This window comes from Dasypus novemcinctus, chromosome 2, assembly GCF_030445035.2.
Source record: "Dasypus novemcinctus isolate mDasNov1 chromosome 2, mDasNov1.1.hap2, whole genome shotgun sequence".
Lineage (NCBI taxonomy): Eukaryota > Metazoa > Chordata > Mammalia > Cingulata > Dasypodidae > Dasypus > Dasypus novemcinctus.
Window position 1 is genome coordinate 197,421,035 of NC_080674.1, and position 26,920 is coordinate 197,447,954.

Genomic DNA, 26,920 nt, shown 5'->3' on the forward strand with positions numbered 1-26,920 from the left:
CACTCTTAAACTTGATATCCTTAAGTATTACGACATGAAACTAATACAACTTATGTCATACGATAAGGGAAAAGGTTAAAAAAGAAAATGGGGTTGGGGAATGAGGGTATATGGGATCCTCTCATATTTTTTAATGTGATATTTTATATGATCCATGAATCTCTAATAAATGAATAAAAAATCTATTAAAAAAAAGTAAGTGGACAAAGATAGTCATTTTATGTACATACACAATCACACACACAACAAAACAAGGAAGACACAGTCAGGGCCACGACAGGCCTCATTTCTATAACTGGTCACATGGTCCAAGTTCCTACTGATCACTACCTTCTTCCATTACTCATCCCATGTTTCTGTTACCCTCAGCTGGCCATGGTTCTATGCTTGACAGTGTGACCCAAAGTTTCATTCCTGAAGATTCGGGGCCACTGTTAATCCTGCTTAGATTTTTCCACTGACTATAATCACAGGGCATGGCAGTACTAAGCAATGCCCTAGAGGATCTCCTGGATTCCAGGCAAATTTTTCTTTACCTCCATTATGTAGGTACAGTCCTATTTCGCCTTGATAGGATCAACCATCCCAGCCAATACAATAATTCCCTTCTTTGCCTGTTGATTCAGAGGCACGAGGAGCCCTAAGTGGCCAGGTGGCCGTCTTAACTTTCAGTTCAAGGGAATCATTGTGTTCCCTGATAGAAGCACTTGATTTAAATTCTAAAAATTAGAACTAAGACTGGTAGACCAGCAAAGCTTAAGGTTTCAGGGAAAGGAAGCAAAAATTTTCCTTGGGAGTCACTAGAGTAATATTGAGTGGTTCCACTCCATTTCTACCCCTTGATTTCGGGACCCGTGAAACCTGGCTTTGAGAGAAACAGCACCATAGAGTGGATACTGATTTAGAGCACACACAGCTTCCTGGAGAAAATTGCCACAGCCCTACAAGGTATGGCCACCTAGATGGCACCATAATTGAATCTTCAAAAGGGCATTCAACAGTTCTATCAAATCGGCTGCTTCAGGATGATGGGGAACATGGTAAGACCAGTGAACTCCATGTGCATGTACCCATTCCTGCACATAATTTTGTTGTGAAGTGGGTTCCTTGATCAGAAGCAATGCTGTGTGAAATGCCATGGCAATGGATAAAACATTCAGTAAGTCCACATATTTATTTCGGAAGAAGCACTGCATATAGAGAAGGCAAACCCATTTCCAGAGTATGTATCTATTCCAGTTAAAACAAATCACTGCCTCTTCCATGATGGAAGTTGTCCAATACAATCAACCTGCCACCAGGTAGCAGGCCGATCTCCTTGGGGAATGGTGCCATATCAGGTATCCCCTATAAGCAGACTGGGATTCAGCAGTGGCTGTAGCTAAGTCAGCCGTGGTGAAGGGAAGGTCATGTTGCTGAGCCCAAGCATGACCTCCATCCCTACTTTCATGGACACTTTGTTCATGAACACCTTGGACAATGACAGGAGTGGCTAGGGAAAGAGGCCAAGCATTAGCCACAGAGCGGGTCATCTTAACCACTTGATTAATAAAATCTCCTCTGCTGAACTCTGGGAAGTACTCATGTGGGACACAAATATTTTCATAGTTTGTTGCCCAATCAGAAAAGTCTATCCTCATACCTCTTCCTCAGACCTCTTTGTCATCAATTTTCCAATCATGTTGCTTCCAGCAGCAAGACCTGACCATCCAGCCAAACCTCTGGCAACAGCCCATTAATCAATACAGAAATGCACTTTCAGCCATTTCTTCTTCCAAGCAAAATGAACAACCAGGTGCACTGCTGCAAGTTCTGCCACCTGGGAGGATTTGCCCTCACCACTGTCCTTCAAGGATGTCCCAGAAAGGACTGCAATACTGCAGTTGTCCATTTTTGGGTGGTACCTGCATATTGTACAGAACCATCTGTAAACCAGGCCTGAGTTTTCTCTTTTTCAGTCAAGTGATTGTAAAGAACTCCCCAAGGGGCCATAGCTGTGGGCTGGGAAAGAGAAAGCTAACGAGAGAGGAGTGGTGACCATGGGCATCTGGACTATTTCCTCATGTAAATTACTTGTGCCTTCAGGACCGGCTTGAGCCCTAATTCATATATATCACTTCCACATTATTACGGATTGCTGTTGTAAACGTCCAACTTCATGGTTTGGTAGTTCAGGCAATAAACAGCACATGATAGGGAACTCAGGTTTCACATAACTTGGTGGCTCATGATTAGAAGCATTCGTTCTTTACTAAGCACAGTTAAGAGGCCAAAGGCTGCTTCTCAAGAGAGTAGTTATCTGCAGAGGATGGTAAGGCTTTGCTCCAAAATCACAAAGGGTCTCCTTTGTGATTTTCCTATAAGGGGTCTGCCAAAGGCTCCAGACAGCATCTCTATTTAGCACTGACACTTCCAGCATCATGGGATCTGCTGGATCATATGGCCCAAGTGACAGTGCAGCCTGCCCAGCAAGCCTGGCCCTGTCATACAGCCTCCTTTTTTTTCCAGTTCCCAATCAAAACTAGCAGCTTTCCTGGTCACTTGGTAAATGGGCTGGAGTAGCACATCCAAATGCGGAATGTATTGTCTCCAAAATGCAGAGACCAGCTAAGTGTTGTGCCTCTTTTTTGGTTGTGGGAGGGGACAGATACAACAGCTTATCCACTTTAGATGGGAACCTCAACATGCCCCACACTACTGGACACCTACAAACTTCACTGAGGTAAAAGGCCCTGTATTTTTTTTTATTTATCTACTACACTTTCTCATGCAAATGCCTTACCAATGTCTAGAGTCACTGTTACTTTTGCTCATTAGGTCCAATCAACATGAAATCATCAATATAATGGATCAGAGTGATGTCTTGTGGGAGAGATGGCAAGGTCCTGGTGGACAATATTATGACATAGGGCTAGAGAACTGATATACCCCTGTGGCAGGACAGTGAAGTTATACTGCTGGCCTTGCCATCTGAAAGCAAACGGTTTCTGGCAGTCCTTACTAATGGCAATTGAGAAAAAAAACATTTGCGAGAACAGCTACATATCAGGAACCAGGGATATGTTGATTTTCAATAACACCGCATCTGGGAAAGCAACTACAACTGGAGTCACCACCTGGTTAGGTTTATGATAATGTACTGTCATCCTCCAAGAATCCTTTGTTTTCTGCACAGGCAAAATAGGAGAGTTGAATGGGGATGTGGTGGGTATCACCACCCCTGCATCCTTCAATTCCTTGATGGTGGCACTGACCTCTGCAATTCTCCAGGAATCCTGTTTTGATTGTTTTTGTTTTGTTTTGTTTTGTTTTTTGAGGTTCTGGGGGCGAGAGACTGAACTCAGAACCTCGTATGTAGGAAGTTGGTGCTCAACCACTGAGTCACATAGGCTTCCCTACATTGGTTTTTCCGCTTGTATTACTTGTTGCTCATTTTTGGTTTTTCAGAATGTACCAGAAACTGAATCTAGGACCTCACGTGTGGGAGGCGGGAGCTCAACAGCTTGAATCACATCCACTCCTCCCCATATCTGCTTTTGACATATTATTTTCCTATGAAGAGGCAGTTCTCAATGGCTTCCATTTGGCCTTTCCTACCATAATATCCCTCACTCCACAAGGAAGGGATCCAGTGTGGGGATTCTGCCAGTTACTGAGTATGTCTACTCCAATTATACATTCTGAAACTGGTGAAAGAAAGACCAAATGGGTCCAGGTACCCACTGAACCCACTGTGAGATGGACCTGAGCTAAAATCCCATCAATCATCTGACTTCCAAAGCCCCTACTCTGACTGGTGGACCATGGTGACGTTTTGGGTCTCCTGAAATTAATGTCGCTTCTGAGCCAGTGTCTAATAAACCCTAAAATGTCTCATCATGTCCTTTTCCCCAGTGTACAGTTATTCTGGTAAAAGGCCCTAAGTCTCTTTGAGGAAGGCTGGGAGGAAGATAAACAATATATATTTTTGTACCTTCTCCAAAGGGATCTGGTCTTCTCAATCAAGGGCTCTGGCACTGTATGCTGTGTCAAGTCTTGAAATTGATTAAGGAGCCATGATTCTCTGTGTCTGTAACTGAAGTTTGAGTTTTGTTTACTTGACCTAACTCTTGTGCTTATACAGATCAAGTAAGAATTTAGTAGACTGCCCATTTATTTCACTTCTAGGTACCCCATGGTCTATCAGCCAGCACCATAGCTCCACGCAACTCAGACTCTTTTGATTGCTGGTTTGAGTCTGCCTTGTGGTAGCCACGCCCACCTTGTCTCTGGTGTTTATAACTGCTGATGTTTGGCTTTTACCAGCTCGATATCTGGTCATCCCCATAATGTTTAAGGGTTCTAGTTCCGTGACAGCAGTTCCCACAAGATCTAGGCTTCAGAGAACAACAACCAGAGTTCTGAGGAAAGATGGAGTTAGCCTTACAAATTTATTCCTTACAGTCCTGTTAAAGCTGTGTCCTCTGTACATTCCTGGGGTATATGGGCAGGTCTTAAATGGTAAATCCGTTCTAGCATTCCAATCTCTCTAAGCCTTTGAATTCCCTCTTCCTCCATATTCCAGGGTAAATCAGGTATCTCGACCTCAGACATTCTGGGTCATCTTTTGTTCCGTGTTTCAGTAAGTCACCAAAGAGTAGAGCATTTTCTAACCCTTTGCCTACAGTGCTGAATCCAGTATTTCTGTTTAGTGGGCCGTATCAATAAATTCAGCCTGATCTAAGTTGATATTCCTTCCATCATAATCCCATACCCTCACTATCCATTCCCACATATTTTCCCCTGATTTCTATCTATACAGATTGGAAAACTTATGCAGTTCTTTTAAAGTATATAATACTTCCTCATGGTCACACTTTGTACTTTGCCTTTGGCAGCTTGTTGAGATTTTAGTGTAGTCATGAGTATCAAAGCGAAGAGAGGGGGTGGGGGTGGGTAAGAAGGATTAGAAATGTCTTGCAAGCTACTGACCTCAGGGAATTCTTCTGCATTTTTGTCTGGTAAGACAGGATTAATTTCTTCAGGCAGGGGTTGGAAGGCAGACTCCTCAGGGGAGGATGGAGGTTGGGCAGTGCATGCTAGACTTTGGCTGGTACCTACCTGTGCTGATTAGGCTAATGTGTGCACTCAGCCAGGTAATTGTGCCCAGTTGTTTGGTCAAGCAAGCACTGGGTTGACTGTAATACAAGAGCATTTATGGAATTTAGTCACCACTGACTTTACTGCATAGTGGATTGCAATTACATCAATCAAGGAGATTGCCATCAGCAATGAGTGACACTTTAATCAATTGAATGCTTTAAAAAGGGAAGCATTGAGGGAGAATTTCCCAGCTCATCTCTGGAGAGCCAGCATCTCCTGGAAACTCATCAAGGACCTTCAAAGGACTGTCACTGGAGCCCCTGGTTGCAGCCTGCCTGCAGAACCTGGACTTGTGCATCCCCACCGTCACATGAGAGACTCTGATAAAATCTCTTACTATTGACAGGTATCTTTTGTTGATTCTGTTTCCCTGGAGAACCCTGACTAATACACTATCACTGAGCTGGAAGGAGGTCCAGACTCCCTGGGGCAGGCTGGAGGCTGGGTGACACAAGTTTAATATTGTGTGGTCTCCACAGGGCAGATCATCACAGGTATCTGGCAAAGTCTCGGTAGAATTTGAGGTTTCAATGTCCCCACCAATATCATCATCAATCCTCAGCATTCCACTCCTTTCTAATCAATACCTTCACTGCAGCAACTTTGTAACTCTGCTACTCATACAATGTGTGTGAGTCTGTTTCTCAGAGATCTCAAGTCTGTAGCTGCATGAAACAAGATTTTCTTTCAGAGCACACATAGAAAATTCACATCATTCATGTGACATTCAAGTTGCAAATTTGAAGCCTTCAGCTCACCACTTTCTTTTATAACTGTATCCAGAGTATTTAGGAAGAGCCAGATAAATCATTGTACCTTCTAATTCCACAAACCCTGTTACGGTGTTAGAAACACCCTCATCCAGATCCCTGCCTCTTATAAGCTAAAAGCAGTTAAATCCAGTGTTGATATTTTCAATATGTCCATTGCCAAATCACACCATAGACTGCCAGTGGGCCCTTGATTATTGGAAAGGGGGTCATTAGAATGGAGAGCCAAATGAAAAACTCCAAGAATCACTTTAGAAATCCAATTTTTAAAATTGTTTCTCAAGAACTGTTACCAGATTTTCTTTAGTTTCTTTAACTATACTGCTGAAATGAATCTCAAGAGCACGTCAGATGAATTAAGCCAGTAATTTATTCAGGCAGGGAAAGACAAGAAATGGAAGAAAATTACTGCGTAGGGGTCTCAGATAGAGAGGAAGGGGTTGAAAAATGATAAAGTGGGCTGATTTTCAGGCTACAGTTCCCCATTATAGGTTATAAATGCCCAAGTTTTACTTGCGTGGCCACATGGCAGAGGAAAAATGGCAAGAGCGGTGCACAGAGGGCAGGACGGATCCACAGGCAAGAGAGCATCCGAGAGAACTCTGGCCTGGTGCCTGCCTTTCTGAACTGTTGATTATCCCTTTTTGAACAGGGTAGGAGTTCCAGCTGTTCACCTCTTTGATTGCTTATTTTTCCCATCCATCTCCTAGGAGGGCCCAACAATAAAGTCCTTGGGGAATACCCACGGCTTCTCCTGGCTTCCGGGGCAAGTCTTCTTCTCAGTGGCAAAATCTTGGCGAGGGTCTTCCAGCAGTCATCTTGGGGTTACTGATGTCCACGTGGACTTCTTGCCAGGTTCCAGATCCATTTACTGATTCCCTATCTTACTGGCAGGCTTCATTCCCCCTTCAGAATTTACATCTTTAATCTTAAAGGTTGCTGAAGGGAGATGATCTTTCTTCTGTAGCTACTTCCTGCTGGTTTGGGCAGTAGGCCCTACCTGACAAGGTGTAAAACCTTCCTGCTACTCTATCTCAGTTGGAGGAAGATGGATCTGGCATCCTGGCTGAAGCTGGATGAAGGTCCCATATGGCTAACAAAATGTTGATTCTGGAAGAAAGAGACTTGATTAGAATTCTGAAAATATATGGTCCCACTAAGAGGATACTGGACCACAGAAGTAGAAAAGGTTAGGTGCCTGCAAAGGCTATATTTTCCCAAAGTTGGTGGGAAACAGTATTCTTTCTTGAGTTATTTTATGCTGTTGGTTAACTCTAGAGAGAAACTGCAACAGACAACAGGGTTAGGTATAAATTGCCTATCTCAGTTCCTATGTAGGAGAGAAGAATGGGAAGAGGCACTGACCTTTTAGTTAAGTTAAAGGAGATGAAAACAAACAAGGTTTCTTAAAGGGAAGTCTGGTTTGCCCTCTCCCTAGCAATAGGCATTTGAGCTAGGGTTAGAGGGAACAGCTGACTTTGACACAGACACTACTTAGCTTTTTCTCTTGAAGAGGTATTTCAAGCCATCAAACAACTGGCATTTGTACATCCCGTCAGGTGCTTCTGGTGAGCTGGCACTTTCTTGGGCAGCTGGTTTCACTCAGGATTAGTGTACCAAGCTGGAAATTCCTTCAAAATGAAAACTGAAGATTCCTAATGGAATCAAGGTAACTTTTCATTACTTGAATATGCATATGAGGTGTTTTCCAGACAGGTTTCACTGCTACGAAGTTACTTTTTGCCATTAATATCAAATTAATTGGTTTCTAGTTAATAATGGCTTCTTAGAACTAGCCATTTAAATGCTTCAGTTTAGAAGATGGTTTACAAACTCTTTACAATTAACCACAACCACATAGACTGGATACTTTACCTTAAGATAAACTTATTAAATTACAGTGAGCAACTAAGGAAATTTACTTTATCCATTTAAAAGAGGGCAGATCTACATTTTCTTCTTCAGCTTAAATTCATTAAACATGCCCGATGTATGAAGATACACACTGAGCAAATAGGCAGACATGAACAGTTTGACACAGAAACACAACTTTGTTACTTAAAACTTTCATTCTTTTACAAAAGAAGTTCAACTATAAAACAACATTTGAGAGATCTCCCTGAAGGTTTTTTTCTCTAATTTGTACTATGACCATCTAGTTTTGCATAAGAATTTTGTCCTTAATTAATGGCTTACAACCAAAAGGTCCCCAATGCTTTAATACTTTATATTTTACTTTGACTTTAGCAGACTTTGGATGAGCAAGACTGGTTATATGTATACTCAGTAAGGCTATTTAAGCCTCAGGGAAACTGGTTCCTCTCATGAACTGCCACTTTTAGGAACCCCGACAGTCAAGGCAAGAGGCCTCCTTCACTTCCCAGTCCTCGGAGATAGCAGGACTCCGGCAGCCGCTGGACTGGAAGAGTGGACTTTCAATCCCAAGGGTCAAGAATTCCACCAGACAGCAATTTAGTCCACACTTGGATCCATGAGAGAAAGCAGGGTCACTAATACCAGTAGGACAGGAGACAGGGATGTCTCAAGTTTGCTTTTCCCTGAGCCACAGGGGCAGAAGCTGTTACGAAATAATCATAAGCAGGCAAGTGGTGAGGCTAGGCTTGAAGTGACCATAAACGAAGGTAAGGTTAGTTTAGAATTTACATTTACAATAATAGCTTCAGGCAAAATCCACCCAGTTTATAATTTCAGAAATTATCCTTCTCAAGTTTTATAATATAAAGGCATCTATAAAAAATCTTAATTCTGAGTTACAGTTTCTAGTACATTTTTACCTTAAGGTGAACTGGGTTACCATTATTAACTAAGCCACAAGAATTTTATCAGTAACAACTTCGTGAAGTTTCTCTGCTTTTCTAGCAATTAAATAAATTCCACTTGGGATTTATGCATTAAATCCACTGGCAAGACAGTATTGACATTCAAAGATGCATTTCTGGTTACCTTTCACCATTATCCAATTTGTTAACAGATGAATCCCAAATCTGATTTCCTAGGCACAAGCAAACAGACAAACACAGATTTTAAAGTTGAACAGAGGGAAGCAGACTTGGCTCAACGAATAGAGCATCCGCCTGCCACACGGGAGGTCAGTCCATGGTTCCAACCCAGGGTCTCCTTGACCCGTGTGGAGCTGGCCCACGCATAGTGCTAATGCGTGCAAAGAGTGCCGTGCCATACTGGGGTGTCCCCCATGTAGGGAGCCCTACGTGCAAGGAGTGAGCCCCATAAGGAGAACCGCCCAGTTAAGAAAGTTCAGCCTGCCCAGGAGTGGCACCACACACAAGGAGAGCTGACGCAGGAAGATGACACAACAAAAAGAGACAGAGAGGGAAAGGGACTTGGCCCAGTGGTTAGGGCATCCGTCTACCACATGGGAGGTCCGCGGTTCAAATCCCGGGCCTCCTTGACTCGTGTGGAGCTGGCGCATCTGGAGCTGGCCCATGCACAGTGCTGATGCGCCCAAGGAGTGCCGTGCCACGCAAGGGTGTCCCCTGCGTAGGGGAGCCCCACGCACAAGGAGGGCGCCCGTGAGGAGAGCCGTCCAGCATGAAAAGAAAGTGCAGCCTGCCCAGGAATGGCGCCGCCCACACTTCCCGTGCCGCTGACGACAACAGAAGTGGACAAAGAAACAAGACAAAGAAACAAGACGCAGCAAATAGACACTGAGAACAGACAACCAGGGAGGGGGGGATTAAATAAATAAATAAATCTTTAAAAAAAAAAAAAAAGAGACAGAGATTCCTGGTGCTGCAGACAAGAATAGAAGCGGACACAGAAGAACACACAGCGAATGGACACAAAGAACAGACAATGGGGGAAGGGGAGAGAAATTTTTTTAAAAAGTTGAACATAAAGTTAAGCATAGATTAAAATAGAAGAGAGAATCCTATACCTTTAGCATTTCTAGGAATTTTTTTATCTTAAATGATGGCACATGAGGTTTCTTTATCTTGATAGGCACAATCGAGTTTAAACTGAGAATTCTGAGGTTTATCTCGTCATTTCTTCATTTCTTTAAGGAGACACAACATGAGGTTTCTAGGCCTCAGATCTATCTGTTCTCTTTTCTTACACTGGCTTAACTGGAATTCAGGGTTTCATACAGAGGCTATTCTTGGCTACACTATGGCCACATGGACCAGCAGGGGTAGGCAAATTTTCCTGATTCTTGAGAAGAGAGATTCCTATGGGGAGTTTGTGGCAGGCTCAAGACCATGGCCATTATTCTAGGAAGAATGAAGAAGTACCTTTTCAGTCGACCGGTCTGCGTCCCAGAGTCCCAGGCTGACTAAACGTTCACCACTCCACATAATTTGGAGCTGATGCTCTGTTCTCAGCTTTCTGAGAATTTTAATTTTCAGAGCCCGCCTGGCCCACAAGTGTCCTTGTGGGAGACCTAAGTCCTGGGGGATATTTGATGCTTCCTCTGGCAATCAGATCAATACACCCAAGCCAAATTGGTGGGAGACTGAGCCCCAAATCAAAGCACCTGAGATGTCTATCTCAGGGGATATTTAACTGTTCTCTGAGCAGATGGGCCCAAGGAATGGGGGCCATTCAGTTTACTGCTCTGGTTCTCTGCACCTCTGACATTTCAGAGTCCGAGATTGACTGCACGATTACCCAAACAGAAGAAGTTCCTGAGTTAAATCTCAGGAAATATTTGGCTGCAATCTGAATCAAAATACCCACGCCTTCAAAAGTCTTGGGGGACATTCAGAGTTACTTCTCTGGTTCCCACCAGCCCGGGAATCAGAGACCCTGCTGCCAGGCATTCCCAGGGCTGTTCAGGACTCAGGAGACAGGCTGAATATATTTCAACCTGAAGTTGCGAAGCCGAACGATGTTTCTTCCTGGAATACCACTCCTTCCTTTGAGAAGGGGCAAAAAATTTCTTCCTATTCTAACAGAGATCCTTAAAGCCATCCTAGTTGTATGACTTTACTGTTTGATAGTTTCCCAGTTAAACCAGCCATCAAAAGGCCATTAAGTGATTAGAAATTAATTGCTCTAGCTAACAGGCTTTGGGACCCTGAGGCAATAGCTTCCTTGCTACACAAAGGTATTTTCCCAGTTTCATAGTCATTAAAACATTCCAAAGCATTCTAACACAAACCTGTAAAGAGAAACTCAGTAGCAAGAAATAGGAAGGTAAATCCATAAATAAGGGTTAATTATGCAAGGGTAAACCAGCCAGTGACCCCCTGGGGAAGGGAACTCCCACGGCATCCATATTGGCTCTGGCCCCGGCCTTCCTACTTCACCCTCCAGGTAGGTGTGGTCAGATAGGAATGCGGCTTGCAAAGGCGTGGACGCTGGGAGGGGCAAGTCTCCCAACTTTTCACCACTGCCGAGCACCCCCTAGGGGAGAGGGCGGGAGAAGGCAATGGCAGGCAGGCCCCAGGACAAAGATGCCGGCTGCTAAAAGGGCTTGGAAAAGAAGCTCTGCAGGGCCTGGCGCTCCACCCGGGAACCCGTCTTGGCAGGGCTGTGATTTAAACCACTGCCCTATCACCCAGCCGTCCTGGCTGGGGTCAGATCTCACAAACTTGGGCGCAAGGCACAGATGTAGAAAATTCCCGAGCCCCGGCCCCTTCCCTCCCAGGATTACATCCTTGGGGGCTCATAGGCGAACTCGTTTAAAATGGAGAACCAAAGGAAGGCATTAAACAGGCTGTAGGCCAGAGGTTCACTCACCAATAAACTCCTGGACTGGCTCGCCAAATATGTTACTGGATTTTACGCAGGTTCTTTGTGCTGCAGAAATGAATTTCAAGAGCACGTCGGGTGAGTTAGGCCAGTCATTTATTCAGGCAGGAAGGGACAGGAAATGGGAGAAAATAACGGAGTAGGGGTCCCAGGTAGAGAGGAAGAAGGGATTGAAAAATGACAAAGCGGGTTGATTTCTAGGCGACAATTCCCCATTATGAGTTATAAATGCCCAAGTTTTACTTGCATGGCCACATGGCAGCGGGACAATGGCAAAAGCGGTGCACAGGACGGGCCCACAGGCGAGGGAGCGCACAAGAGAGAGAACTCAGGCCTGGTGTCTACCTTTCTGAACTAATTATCCCACCCCTTTGCTAATGGCAGGGGAGGAATTCCAGCTGTTTACCATTTTGATTGCTTATTTTCCAGTCAATCTCCCAGGAGGGCTGAATGATAAAGTCCTTGGGGAATATCCGGGCTTCTTCTGGCTTCCGGAGGAAGTCTTCTTCTGAGGGGCAGAATCTTGGCGAGGGTCTTCCAGCAGTCATCTTGGGGTTATTGATGTCCTGTGGACTTCTTGCCAGGTTCCAGATCCATTTATTGATTCCCTATCTTACTAGCCTGCTTCAGAACCACTCCTGGTATCAAGCTTTATGAGTGAGGGAAACAGAACAGAGAGGATGTATCTGTAAACGGTATAAGATTTCATAAAATTCTCTCATGCAACTGTGGGGATGAAGAAGTCCAAATTCTGCAGACACGCTGCAAAGCAGGGGCTTGAGGAAAGTCCCTGATTCCCAGGAGATGAAGACTGTCCAAAGTAGAGGTGACAATTCTCCCTCTGAATGCTGAAATCACTTCCCCTTTAAAAGCCTTTGGACATCATTCATTCCTCAGAGCAATTCCTTGCTTGAATGTAGACATAATCAGCCATCTATGCAATCAACTCACTGATGATTAAAGTCCATGGAATGTCCTTGTATTACAATTAGCCCAGTGCTTGCCTGACCAAACAACTTGGCACCACTACCTAAATGAGGTGACACATTGGCCTATCACATACATAATCGATATACTGCCTTGTTTTGGCACTCCTGCAGCATATATACAAACTCAATAGTTCCAAAATAAATGCATCATAATTCTAGCAGAATGAATTCATTTTGTATCACCATGTAAACTTTATTTACTGCTAAGTGTGAATGTATATAAATTTCTTCAGTATGTAATTATTTTTCAAGGATAACTGTCATTTGCTATGTTTTCTTCAAATCTAACATTTACCAAAAATTTTTCCAAAATAATATTAAATTTTCTCCCAATATTCTAGTTCCCATAACAAAACATCTCACAATCTGTTTATGTATTTTTCCCCTTAGGGTGTATGCTGTGAAATGAGGTGCACTCAAATGTTGTCTTCTCTGTGCCCTTTATCAGCAAGGAAAAGAAAGTTAAATTTCATCTGCTTTTTGCCTTTCTTTGAGTTGACCTAACTTTTAATGGCCAGGAGATGCAAATAAAACCAACATGATTCTTCTCTGTGACTCCTCCCTCTGAAAATTGTTTTCCTCTACTACGGAGGGGCAGATTATAAGTTCTTCACTGCTGCACAAGATGGATCTCAGAGATGGTAAATGAAATTCAAAAACAATCACACCCAGGAGAAGCCTCTTTTTTTCTACCAGTGCTGGGCTTCAAATATATAAATGAGATGAGCCTAAAATAATGTTCCACCCAGCAAAAAAAATCATCAACTGGCAAAAATAGGAGACAATAAAAGTTTATGAAGGTGTATGGCAGTCTTCCACTCCATGAACATGGAATGGCCTTCCATTTGTTTAGATCTTCTTCAAATTCTTTCAGCAGTGTTTTACAGTTTTCCCTTTTCCAATTTGGATGCCTTTTATATCTTTTCCTTGCCTAACTCTTCTACCTAGACGTTCCAGCACATTGCTGAATAACAGTGATGACAGTGGTCATCCTTGTGCTGTTCCTGATCTTAGAGTGAAAGATTTCCACCTCTTGCCATTGAGTTCGATGTTGGTTATGGAATTCTCATATATGTCCTTAGCTATGTTGAGAAACCTCCTTTCTATACCTATCTTTTAACAAGAAAGGATGGTAGATTTTGTCAATTGCCTTTTCTGCATCAGTCAGGATGATCACATGTTTTTTTCCTTTGATTTGTTAGTGTGGTGTATTATGTTAATTGATTTTCTTAAGTTGAACCACCCTTGCATACCCGGAAAAAAATTTCACTTGAGTGGGGTGTCTAATTCTTTTCATATGATGTTGGATTGGTTTGCAAGTATTTTGTTGAGAATTTTTGCATCTGTGTTCATTATGGAGATTAAGCTAAAATTTTCTTTTCTTGTAACATCTTTATCCAGCTGTGGTATGTGATGTTGACTTTATAAAATGTACTGAGTAATATTCCATCCTTTTCAATTTTTTAGAACAGTTTAAACGGAATTGGTATTAATTCTTCTCAAAATATTTGGTATAATTCACCTGTAAAGCCATCTGGTCTGGGATATTTCTTTGTTGGAAGATTTTTGATGATTGATTCAAACTCGACTTCTGATGGGTTTGGAATTCCTGTATTTCTTGTAATAAATGTAGGTTGGATGTGCATTTCTAGAAATTTGTCCATTTCATCTAGTTGTCTAATTTGTTGGCATACAGTTTCTCATATCCTTTTATGATCCTTTTTATTTCTGTGGGGTCAGTTGTAATATCCCCTTTTCTAATTCCTGATTTTATGTGCGTCTTCACTCTTTTTGTTTTAAGAAGTCCAGCTAAAGGTTTGCCAATTTTATTGATCTTCGCAAAGAACCAGCTTTTGCTTTTACTGATTTTCTCCATTTTTTTTTTCTTAATTTCATTCATGTCTGCTCTATTCTTTTTCCTTTCTTTCTATTTGTTTTGGGATTGGTTTGCTTTCTTTTTCTAGTTCCTCCAGTTAGATCTTTGATTTCAGCTCTTCCTTCTTTTTCCAAATAGGCATTTAGGGCTATAAATTTCCCTCTCAGCACTCCATTTGCTGTATCCCATAAGTCCTGATAAGCTGTGTTTTCATTTTCATTTGTCTTGACATATCTACTGATTTTTCTGGCAATTTCTTATTTGACCCACTGATTGTTTAGGAGTGTGTTTTTTAGCCTTCATATATTTGTGAATTTTCCCGTTTTGTACCTATTATTGATTTCCAGATTAATTTCATTATGACCAGAGAAGGTGCTTTGTATAATTTCAATTTTCTTAAGTTTACTGAGAGCTGTTTTGTAGCCCAACATGTGGTCTATCCTGAAGGAAGATCTATGAGCCCTTGAGAACAATGTATAATTTGTTGATTTGGTATGCAATGTTCTGCATATCTCTGTCAGGTACCACTCGTTTATCACATTGTTCAAATTTCTTTGTTATCTTCTGTCTAGTTCTATGTATTGACGTGAATGGGGTATTGAAGTCTCCAACTATTATTATAGAGACATCTAGTATTCTTTCAAGATTGCCAGAGTTTGCCTTTTGTATTTTGGGGCACCTTGGTTAGGTGCAGAGATACTAACGACTGTTACTCCTTCCTGGTGGACTGTAATTTTTATTAATAGAAAACGGCCTTCTGCATTTCATCATTTTTTTGTATTTATCTCATAGACGATAATGTAGGGGAACACCAACAAGATATTTTAGTATGTGGGAGTCTCTTAAACCTTACACCCAAAATATGAGTAACAAAAGAACGAAATAGATAAATGGGGCCTTTTCAATATTAAACACTTTTGAACCTCAAGAACTTTGTGTACAGGGTAAAAAGGCAGCCTAGTCAATAGGGGAAAATATTTGGAAATTACACATCCAACAAGGGTCTTATATCCATGATATATAAAGAGATCCTACAACTAAATAATAAGACAAAGGACCCAATTTAAAAATGTGCAAACAACCTAAACAGATTTTTAAGCGAAATATAAATGGCAAAAAAAAAAAAAAACATGAAAAAATGTTCAAAATCACTGGCTGTTAGGGAAATGAAAATCAAAACTACAATAAGATATCATTTCATACCTGCTAGAATTATCACTATTAATAAAAGAGAAAACTACAAGAGTTGGAGAGGATGTAGAGAGATAGGAATGCTTATACATTGTTGGGGAGAATATAAAATGGTACAGCCACTGTGGGACTCTGGTGTTTCCAAGGAATTTAGGTGTATATTTACCATATAACCTGGCTATTGCCACTAATAGGTATACCTCAACTAGTATATGCCCAGAAGAACTGAGAGCAATGACACAAACACACACCTGCACACTGATGTTAACAGTGACATTACTTACAAATTGCCAAAGGATGCAAACAACTCGGGTGTTCATCAACTGATGAATGGGTAAGCAAACTGGTATATACACATACAACATAATATTATTCAGATGTAAGAAGAAATTAAGTCGTGAGGCATACGACAATATGGATGAACCTAGAGGACCTTATGTTGAGTGAAGCAAGCAAGGCAGAAAGGACATATATGACTTTACTATTATTAAATATAATTAGCAAACTCATGGAGTTAATAGCCAGACTATAAGTCACCAGAGAAAAGAATTGGTTAGAGAATAAGAATGCTGAGGTTTAATCTGTGCAGAACTGATAAAAAGTTGTTTGGAAATGTATAGAAATGGTCAAAGCACATTATAGGATTTATAATTAGTAGCGCTAACAACATATGGGTATGGAAGGAGGTTTTTTGTTGCTTTTTGATTTTTTGGAGTAATGAAAAGGCTCTGATATTGACTGAAGTAATGAATGCACAACTCTGAATGCCACTGATTGTAAACTTTAGATAAATCATATGGTTTATGAACAAAATATAATACGGTGGGTTGGGGGGGAAATACACAAAATGTAAGATATAGACTACAGTTAGCAGTAATATATTGAAGCTCTTAATTTGTTACAAATGTTTCACAACAATGCAAGGTATTGGGGGTGAGGTGAGATATGAAGCCCTGTAAAATCTTATGCATATCTGTTTCCTAAGTTCAGTACTTTTATTATACAGTTATTTTCAATGTACATTCATGTGAGTGGCAGACCAATCATTTTTTTTAAAGTGTGTGGCAGTTCAAGTGGGGAGTCATTAGGGTGAAAGTAAACTTAGAGAGTCTATAGGCTATATATATCTCTGTAAAGGTACACACACACAGTGACCAAACTCCTAGCCAAAATCTAGCATAAGTGATTTCATTTCCAAAGTGAGTGTCAGGATTTTCCCATCTGTGGCCTGACCAGAGTGTGAGATTGCATTCAGTGCCTGGTCTAAGGAAGGGCATTTTCACCATTGGCTGGCAAGCACTGTAGAAAAACAAATCTTTGCCCCACTCTTCCAAGATCACATTTTCCCATCCTGCACCTTAGCAAATACCCAGGAGATTTGGCTGGTGCATAATTCACATACTGACGGAAGACATGCCCTGAAAAAAACTCCCCAGTAACTCAGAAAACAAAAGAACATAACCCACTTCCTTAAAACACTGAAGGATAGTGGAGACGGTGGAGGGATTTCACAAAAGGTAAATCAAATAAAAAGAAAAATATCATTTCAGAAATTTCCATCCCAGACAGCCAGTCCCCATCCCTCCTCCTCAGTACTGTGCAACTTGGTAGATACTGAGAGACAAAGGCTGGGGGAACCCTCCCACTGTGGACACAGACTATACAGCCACTCACAGTACCAAGTCAGAATCTCATCCATATCCAGATACTGGTTCCCAAGGCCACAGAGACCCAGGGTGGACCATAAACCACTTGGGAGTATGGTGCACAAAATGGTCCCCATGGTGGGAAAAAACAGAGAAACTGCAGGTGGCAAGTGGTAGCCTCACTCAATCCAGTTTCCTTTATCTGGATCATCTAAATATAAAACAGGCTTTTCTGGATAGACGCACTGCAGCAGTTTGGCATTATTGACAAACTCCAAAAAGAAATATTGGATTATGTTTGTAAACTGGTCTTTTCCTCTGGGCATGTTAAGAGTGTACTGGATTCAGAAGTTTACTTTTAGTTGGTTAAATATATTAAGGCTTTGATTGGGCCTTGTCAATAGGATGTTACGTCACCGCCCCCTTGGTGGGTGGGGACTCACAGAGAAACTGCACCACAGAGAAGGGAGGTTGGAGTTTCGAAATGGAGCCTGGGAAGTAAGCACACAGAGGAGCAGGGCAGCTGAGCCTGGAGAGAATCAAGCCCTAGGGACAGTGACAGAACTGGTCACCTGAAAGTCTACAGCTGGCCTTGTGGAGAAACCAGGCTGAGCCAGGAGAGAAATGAGCCCTGGGAAGGAAGCCTGAACCCTGGCAGACGCTGGCAGCCATCTTTCCCCAACCTGTGGCAAGAGACCTTAGTGAGGGAAGTACCTTACGCTTTATGGCCTGGTACCTGTAACGCTTCTACCCCAAATAAATACCCTTTATAAAAACCAACCAGTTTCTGGTATTTTGAATCAGCACCCATTTGGCTAATACACCACCTTTCTGGAATGAATCCATCTGGCTTTGTGGGGCAGGATACCCTAATGGGAAAGAGATCAGAGGCAGAAAAGCCTCAGAGAAAGAGAAAAAAAGGGTTATTAAACTGAAATGATATACAGACAAGAGGTTCCCAGAACTGAAAATTGCAACAACAACAACAAAAAAAAATGGGGTACTGAGTAAGAGAATTTAAACAAATCATCCACACTTGGGAGAAAATTCTTCAAAAAACAATCAGATCAGATCAAGTTACCCAGGGTAGGAACACAGGAAAGAATCCTTCTCCTGTAGGTCAAACAATTGCACAAAAACTGCCATCTTAAATACTGCATCATCAAAGGCAGGAATCAGATGAAAAGTTGAAAAATATCTGCTCAGGTAAACATGAGCTATTCAAAAGGTCTATAATAAGACTAATCATCAAAGAAGAGTCTTGACACAAAGTCTACCAACAATAAAACCTAAGGCAAAAGGGAGAAATTGACCTTCACAATAAATTAATCAAATTAATAACAAGTCTAGACATCAGCAAATAAGATATAGGGCCCATGTAAGGGAACGAATTAAAATGTCAAAGGAGATACAGAAATTAGAACCAGTGGGAGTATAAAGAAATATCCTAAAAGCAGTTCAAGGAGGTAAAGGAAAAATGGTTAAAGATATAAAGAATAAGACAGTGTGTGAGCATAAAAAATTTAAAAGTATAAAAAGAAACATAACAGAAATCATGGGGATGAATGGCACAATAGAAGAAATTAGAAATAAAATAGAGAGAGGACTTCCAGGAACACGGATGATTAGAGACACAGGACTCATTTTACTTTCAGAAAAATATCTAGCAGACAGGCAGAAACTGTCTAGAACAAATAGGGCTTAGGACACCAAGAAAAGGCTGGACACCACCCAGAAGAGAGAGAAGCAACAAAAAGAAGGCTCAATGGGAAAGGCCACTGAGTATAAGCTGCAATTGCTGACACCCATAGCACCACCCTGGGAATGGACAGCATTGATCCTCCAGCTCCTGGCCAGTGGCTAAAAATGGAGTGAGTTACAAAGACCCAAGAGCAGTTGGCAAAGAATTTCTATTTAGGTTGATTGTGAAAGCTGGGAAATGGATGGCAGTGCTAACAGCATATTACTGTTGAGTGTTATTAATAGCACTGAACTATAGAGGTGAATGCAGTTAATAGGGAAAACTTTAGGTGTATTATATATATTACTAGAATAAAGATTAAATGATAAAACATATGACTACACATTGCAGAGAAGCCTACAGTAGATGATGGACTACAGTTAATAGTACATGTTTAAGAATGTTCTTCCAGGAATTATAATAACTGCAGGATACTAATATAAAGAGCTAGTAATAGGATGGTATACTGGGAAAAATACAACTAATGTAAATAATGAACAGATAATAGTACTATATTAATAATCTTTCATCACTGCTATCAATGGCAACTACTCTTTAAAAAGTAGAATAACTGAGGACTTTCAGGAAGATGGCATTGGAGAAAGTAGGCAGGGCTCAACTCTCACACAAGAACAGTGGAAGAAGGACAAAATATTGTCTAAGGGAGCTGATTTGGGGATCTGCAGGCAAGGTGCGTTGCTGTACATCCTGCAGGGGTCGAGAGATGAAGAAGCTGAAATGAAATTTTTAAGTAACTAAATCCTATGGCTCACTTCAGCCAAATGAGAGGGGAAATGACATCTTCCTTCCTGGGAAGAGGGACGGCAAAGCAGAGTCCAGAGAAAGGTTTCTCTCCAGTTAATTTGGTGAGCAGAGCCCACATTGAACCTTGGCTCTGGTTAGACCAGAATCATGGGCAAATTGAGGCTGAAAGAGACATCTCTTTGAAACGATTTGCCAATGAGCACCACCTGGCTGGCCAGCCTGGAAAATGCAAGGCTAAAAATTGCTTTTAGAAGTCTCTTACTCCAGACCATTGGAGTGGAGCTGTGCCCAAGTAGTGAGTCCCCAGTCCTATATAGATAACTAAAGCTGGGCAATTTTAAAAACTTAGAATGAGTTGAACCAAAAATCAAAGAAGAGGTATGAAACAAAGCCCTTAGATAAGGGAGAATAATTGACCATCAGAGCAAATTCACTAACATAGTCAGATATCATAGATATCAACAAGAAGTTATAAGCAATACTAGGAAACAGGAAAAATGAACCATCCAGAGGATTAAACCAAAAATCCCAACAAGAGTCAGGATTTAAGACAACTAATCAATGGTAATCACATAAATCACCTAAACCAATTCAAAACCTTAAAAGAAAACATAACTAAAGAGATAAAGGTTATTAAGACAACTGGATGAACATAAGAAGCAATGTGAAAGCCTGCCAAGAAAAGAAACAGAACTTATGGGAATGAAAACACAAATGACAGGGTTAAAAATACATCAGAGGCTTACAACAATGCAGATTTGAATTGATGGAGGACACAATTAGTAAAATCAAGGACATAACATCTGAAATTGAAAAAAATGGAGAACAGAAAGAAAAAAGGGAAAAAATGGAACAGGGTCTCAGAAAATTGCTACAACACAAAAGGCACATACACATGAATTATCAGTGTCCCAGAAGAAAAAAATGGAAAAGGGGCAGAAAGAACATTTGAGGAAATAATGACTGAAAACTTCCCAACACTTATGAAAGTCATTAATATCAATATTCGAGAAGAGCAACAAACAGCAAACAGAATAAATACAAACAGACTATTCCAAGACACCTTACTATTCAGGATGACAAATACCAGAGATAGAGAGGAATCTGAAAGGATCAAGAGAAAACGAACACATCCAATACAAGGGGACCTAAATAAGACCAAGTGCCAATCTCTCATCAGAAACCATGGAGATGAGAAAAGTGATATACTTAAGGCACTGAAAGAGAAAAACTGTCAGCCAAGACTTCTTTATCTGGCAAAACTGCCACTCAAAAATAAGGATGAATTTAAACTCTTCACAGAGAAACAAAAATTGAGAGACCAGATTTACAAGAGATACTAAAGTGGGTGCTATAGCCTAAAAGAAGATGACAAGGGTGAGAAACTTGCAGAAGAGTGCAGAAATGATTATTTATAGTAAGGGTAACTTACAGAGTAAAAAGATATGACAGAAAGCCAAAGGAGAAAACAGACAAAATAAGTAATGCCTTCACAAACAACAATGAATGCTAATGGCTGAATTTGCCAATCAAATGACATATACTGTCAGAATGGATCGGGACACAGCTAGGTTGAAAGGGAAAGGTTGGAAAACAATATTCCACACAAACAGTAACCAAAAAAAGAACTGGAGCAGTGATATTAATATTGAACAAAATAGATTTTAAATGCAAAACAGTTACAAGAGATGAAGAAATTCATTACATTGTAATAAAAGAGGCAATTCAACATAAAGAAATAACTCTAATAAATTTTTATGCATCTAAACTGGGTGCCCCAAGGTACATGAGGCACACACTCAGAAAACTGAAAGGAGAAATAGATGTTCCTACAATAATAGTTGGAGAGTTCACTACACGACTCTCAGCATTGGACAGAACATGTGGACAGAGGATAAGGACAGAAAGAGCTGTAATTATATGATAAATGAATTAGAGCTATAATTATATGATAAATGAATTATAGAGCATTACACCCCAAAACAGCTGGATATACATTCTTTTCAAATGCTCATGGAACCTTCTCTAGGATAGACCATATGCTGAGTCACGACAGTTCACATAATTTAACGAGATTGGAACTATACAAAGCATATTCTCAGATCATAACAGAATGAAGCTGGAAATCAATAATGATTTACAAAGCAAAAATTAAAAAATATGTGGCTATTAAATAAGTCTCAAATAATCAGTGAGTCAAAGAAGAAATTAAAGAGAAATCAATAAATATCTTGAGATGAAAGAAAATGAGATCACACCATATCAAAACCTATGGGATACAAGGAAGCAGATAAAAGCTCAAGTGGTTGAATGCCTGCTTCCCATGTATGAAGTCCTAGGTTCAATCCACGGTACCTCCTAAAAAATAAAACAAGAAACCTCTGAGATACAGCAAAGGCAGTGATAAGAGAGAAAATTACAGCCCTCAATGCTTACATTAAAAAAGAATAAAATGTTAAAATCAAAGACCTAACTGCACACCTGGGGGAAACAAGATAAATAATAGCAAACTAATCCCAAACCAAGTTGAAGGAAAGAAATAATAAAGATCAGAGTAGAAATAAATGAAATTGATGGGTGTGTATATATATGCAAAAATTGTCAACAAAGTATGTTCAAACCAAATCCAAAAGGACATTAAAAGAATTATGGGGAGTGGATGTGACTAAAGCAGTTGAGCACCTGCCCTTCCACATGGAAGGTCAATGAGCAGACAATGAGCACAAACAACAAGCAACCAGATGAGAGAGGCACCTCATCTGTGAGTGGGGGAAAGAATTATGTACCATGATCAAGTGGGTTTTATGCCAGGTATGTGGTTCAACAGAAGGAAATGAATGTGTAATAAACTACATTAATAAAGCAAAGGAGAAAAATCACTGATCCTCTCCATCGATGTCAAAAAGGCATCTGACAAAATTCACCATCCTGTTCTGATCAAAAACCCTAATAAAGATAGGAATAGAAGGACGCTTTCTCAGCATGGTAAAGTGCATCTCTGAAAAACTCACAGCTAACGTAGTACTCAATGATGAAAGACTAAAAGCTTTCGCACTAAAACTGGGGACAAGACAAGGAACCCCACTGTCACCACTGTTATTCAATATTGTGCCAGAAGTTCTAGCTAGAGCAATTAAGCAAGAAAAAGTGCCCAAGAATAAGAAAAGCTTTCACTATTTACTGATGATATGACCCTATATCCTAAAAATCCCACCCCCCACAAATTTACAGCAAACCTAGTATAACTAAAAGAGTAGTTCAGGAAAGTGGTGGGACATTAGATTAATATGCAAAAATCAGCAGCATTTACATAATATACAGATGAGGAATCCAAGAAGGAAAGCAGAAAAAAATTCTATTTATAATAGCAACTAACAGAATCAAATATTTAGGAATAAACCTAACCAAGGACATAAAGGACTTATATTCAGAAAACTAGAAAACATTGCTAAAAGAAACCAAAAAAGATGTAAATAAAGGGAAGAACATTCTGTTTTCATGAACTGGACAACTAAATATTGTTAAAGATTTTACCCAAACTGATTTAGATTCAACAGTCTTTTTTGTTAAACTGGAACAGCCCATTATCAAATTTATCTGGAAGGGTAAGGGGACCCAAAGGGTCAAAAGTGTTTTTAGAAAGAGGAACAAAGTTAGAAGTCTCTCACTTTCTGACTTTGTAGCATATTACTTAGTTCCAGTGGTAAAATCAGAATGGAACTGGCATAAGAAAAGACATATTGAACAATGGAACCAAATCAAGAGCTCATTAATAGACCCTCACATCTACAGTCAAGTGATTTTTGGCTAGGCTATCAAGCCCAACCAGTTGAGTCATACTGTCTATTCATAATATGGTGCCGAAAGAACTGGATATCCATATCCAAATGAAAAATAAGTGGCCCATTATCTCACACTTTATACAAAAATTAACTCGAAATGGATCAAGGAACTAAACATAAAAGATACAACTATAAAACTCCTAGAAGAAAATGTAGGGGAAAATCTTTAAGCTCTTCTGGTAGGCAACAGTTTCTTAAACCTGACAACCAAAGAACAAGCAATGAAAAACAAATATACAAATGGGACCTCCTCAAAATTAGGCACTCTGTCAAAGTAAAAAGGCAGCCTACTCAATGGGAGAAAATATTTGGAAACCACATATCTGATAAGGGTTTGATAATGACATTATATAAAGTGTTCAAACAGCTCAATAATAAAAAAACAAGCAACCCAATTTAAAAAATGGGCAAAAGATTCAAACAGACATTTTTCCTAAGAGGAAATACAAATGGCCAAAAAACACTTGAAAAAATGTTCAACATCACTTGCTATCAGGAAAATGCAGATCAAAGATACAATGAGATTTTTATAAACTATTTGGACTAAAATTAGTAGTAATACTTTGATGATGCTTTCATAATTTATTAAAAACGTTTTGCAACAATGCAAGGTATTTGTGGTGTGGTGATGTATGGAAGTCTTGTATGACGTTATATATGCTTGTTTTCTAAGTTCACAACTTTTACTATACACTTACTGTTTATAGATATTCATGTGTGAAATATATACTTCAATAAATTGTTTTCAAAATGAATAAAACGTATAGTGATACAATTTCATACCTTATAGAATGGCCATTATAAAAATAGAAAACTACAAGTCTAGAGAAGTTGTGGAAAAACAGTGCAACCTCTGGAAGAGTTTGGCAGTACCTCATGAAGTTGAATATAGAACTGTTGTATGATCCAGCAATCCTGTTACTAGGAATGTATGCAGAAGAATTGAAAGGAAGGGTGCCAAGTGACATTTGCACACCTACATTCTTAGGAACATTACACACAATTGCTAAAATATTGGAACAGCCCAAGTGTCCATCAAATGATGAAAGGACAAACAAAATGGTGTGTGTATACATATATACACACACACTGGAATACTACTAGGCTACAAGAAGAAATGAAATTGGGATGCATATGATAACAAGGATGAACTCAAAGACATGTTGAGTGAAATAAGCCACAAACAAAAGGACATATATAATACGGTCTCACTAATATGAACTAAATACAATGAGTAAACTCATGGAGGTAAACTCTACAGAGCATAGGTTACTAGGAAATAGAATGTGGGTTGCGAATGGGAACTGACACCAAATGTATGTAGTTCTTCTCTTTTTTAAAGATATTTATTTTCCCCCCTTCCCCTCCTCCCACCGCACTGTTTTTGCTGTGTGTTGTGTTCTCTCCTTATATCCTCTCCTCTAGGATTCAGCAGGATTCGATCCCAGAGAGCCCTGATGCGGAGAGAGGTTCCCTGTCAACTGCACCACCTCAGTTCCTGGTTTCTGCTGCACTTAAGCCTTGACTCTCCGTTTGTCTCTCTTCTGATGCCCATCATCCTGCTGCGTGACTCACCTGCATAGGCACTGGCTCGCCAGGCAGGCACTTGCGCTTACCATGCCGCCACCCATGTGGGTACCGACTCACCACACGGGCATGCTTTCTCTACCTCTCCCTCACCAGGAGGCCCAAGAGATTGAACCCAGGTCCTCCCATATGGCAGGCAGAAGCACCATCACCTGAGGTACATCTGCTTCCCTATGTAGAATTCTTAATAAAGTTTACTGTCAAAGTGTGGAAATTAATAGTGTAGATGGTAACACATTATAGTGAATATAACTAACACTGCTGATATACAAATATGATTGTTGCAGAAAGAGGTTGTCAGTTTCACATAAATGTCCACTGAATGGAAGCTAGAGAGTAATCTAGGGACTCTATATTACAGTAATTTCAGGAGCAGGTGAAGATTGTGGTTAACTAAATAAACCTAAAAATGTTCTTCTTTTACAAAGTGTTAAGAGTTAAGATGACACACAGGAAAATTACAAGTAACATAACTTATGTTACAAGTAACATAACTTATGTAACAGTGATACTATAATACTTTTGAAGCAATGGCAAAGAAGATATTATACCACTTCTGAGAGACAACAATGGGGGATATAAAGGGATATGGGATTTTTCCTCTTACGACAAGGTAAATATTCTAAAATTGGCTGAGGTGATGACGGCACAACTGATGAAAAAAAGAGCCACTTTGAAAGGATGGCACAAACCATGGGACTGTATAACACAGTGAATCCTGTGGTGGAAGATAGACTGTGGTTAACTGAACAAGTATGAGAATATGCTCTCATGAACTACAACAAATACATAATACTAATACAAGGTGTCAATAATTGGGTAGGTTAGGCAAAAAATACACCAAATGTAAGATATTGGCTATAGGCGGTAGTAATATTTTGACAATGCTGTTTCATAGTTTGCAACAAATGTTTCCTAACAGTGCCAGGTGTTGGAGGTGGTGTGATGTATGGCACTGTTGATCATATGCATGTTTGCTTTCTAATTTCCCAACTTTCAAATGTTTGGCTATACTCATAGTGGAAACAATTAAAAACAACAACTGGGGGGGGTACTGGGTTCCTGGCCGGTGGGGGCTCTGTCAAGGTCCCCAGGGGAGCAGCGGCAGTCCCCCAGGTGCAACGGCAAGGACCAGGAAGGAATGAGGGTCCAACAGTGATCCCCTGATACTAATGACTATGCTTGTGAGCCTATATACCTGAAATAAGAACAAGGCCTAGAGCAGCACTGTGCCCGGGAGTTCCCTCCTGACAGCCTCCGTGTTACTCAAATGTGGCCAGTCTCAAAGCCAAACTCAGCATGTAAATGCAATGCCTTCCCGCCAGCATGGGACATGACACCCGGGGATGAGCCTTCCTGGCACCGAGGGATCACTACCAAGTACCAGCTGATGGCGTAACTAGAAAATGACCTTGAATTAAAGTTTCAACGTGACCAGCAGAATATCCCTGTCTACATATTAAAAACAGGAGTTAAAAATGCTGTTTGACCTAAATTAAGGGGGAAATGGAAAGGACAAATGAGTTTATATGGCTATGAGTCTCTAAAAAAGAGTCTGGAGGTTGTCAGAAGGATTGCCTTTATGCACACCTGAGCAGAGTCTCAGAGACAAAATAAAGCAGATACAACCCCAGGTAT

General features: G+C 40.5%; 1 protein-coding gene across 3 annotated transcripts in view; it reads right to left on the reverse strand.

Annotated features, from left to right (window-relative positions):
* Window positions 1–26,920, reverse strand: part of LOC101436713 (zinc finger protein 596-like) — a 57,716-nt gene that overhangs the window by 25,932 nt on the left and 4,864 nt on the right. Inside the window, exon 1 of one of the 3 annotated variants that reach the window (XM_012526200.4) lies at window positions 6,659–10,035. The exons of the other annotated variants lie outside the window; for them this stretch is intronic. The gene's annotated coding sequence lies outside the window, so the exon portion shown is untranslated. Of the gene's footprint in view, window positions 1–6,658; window positions 10,036–26,920 lie in introns of those variants that run through there. 3 annotated transcript variants of the gene reach the window in all.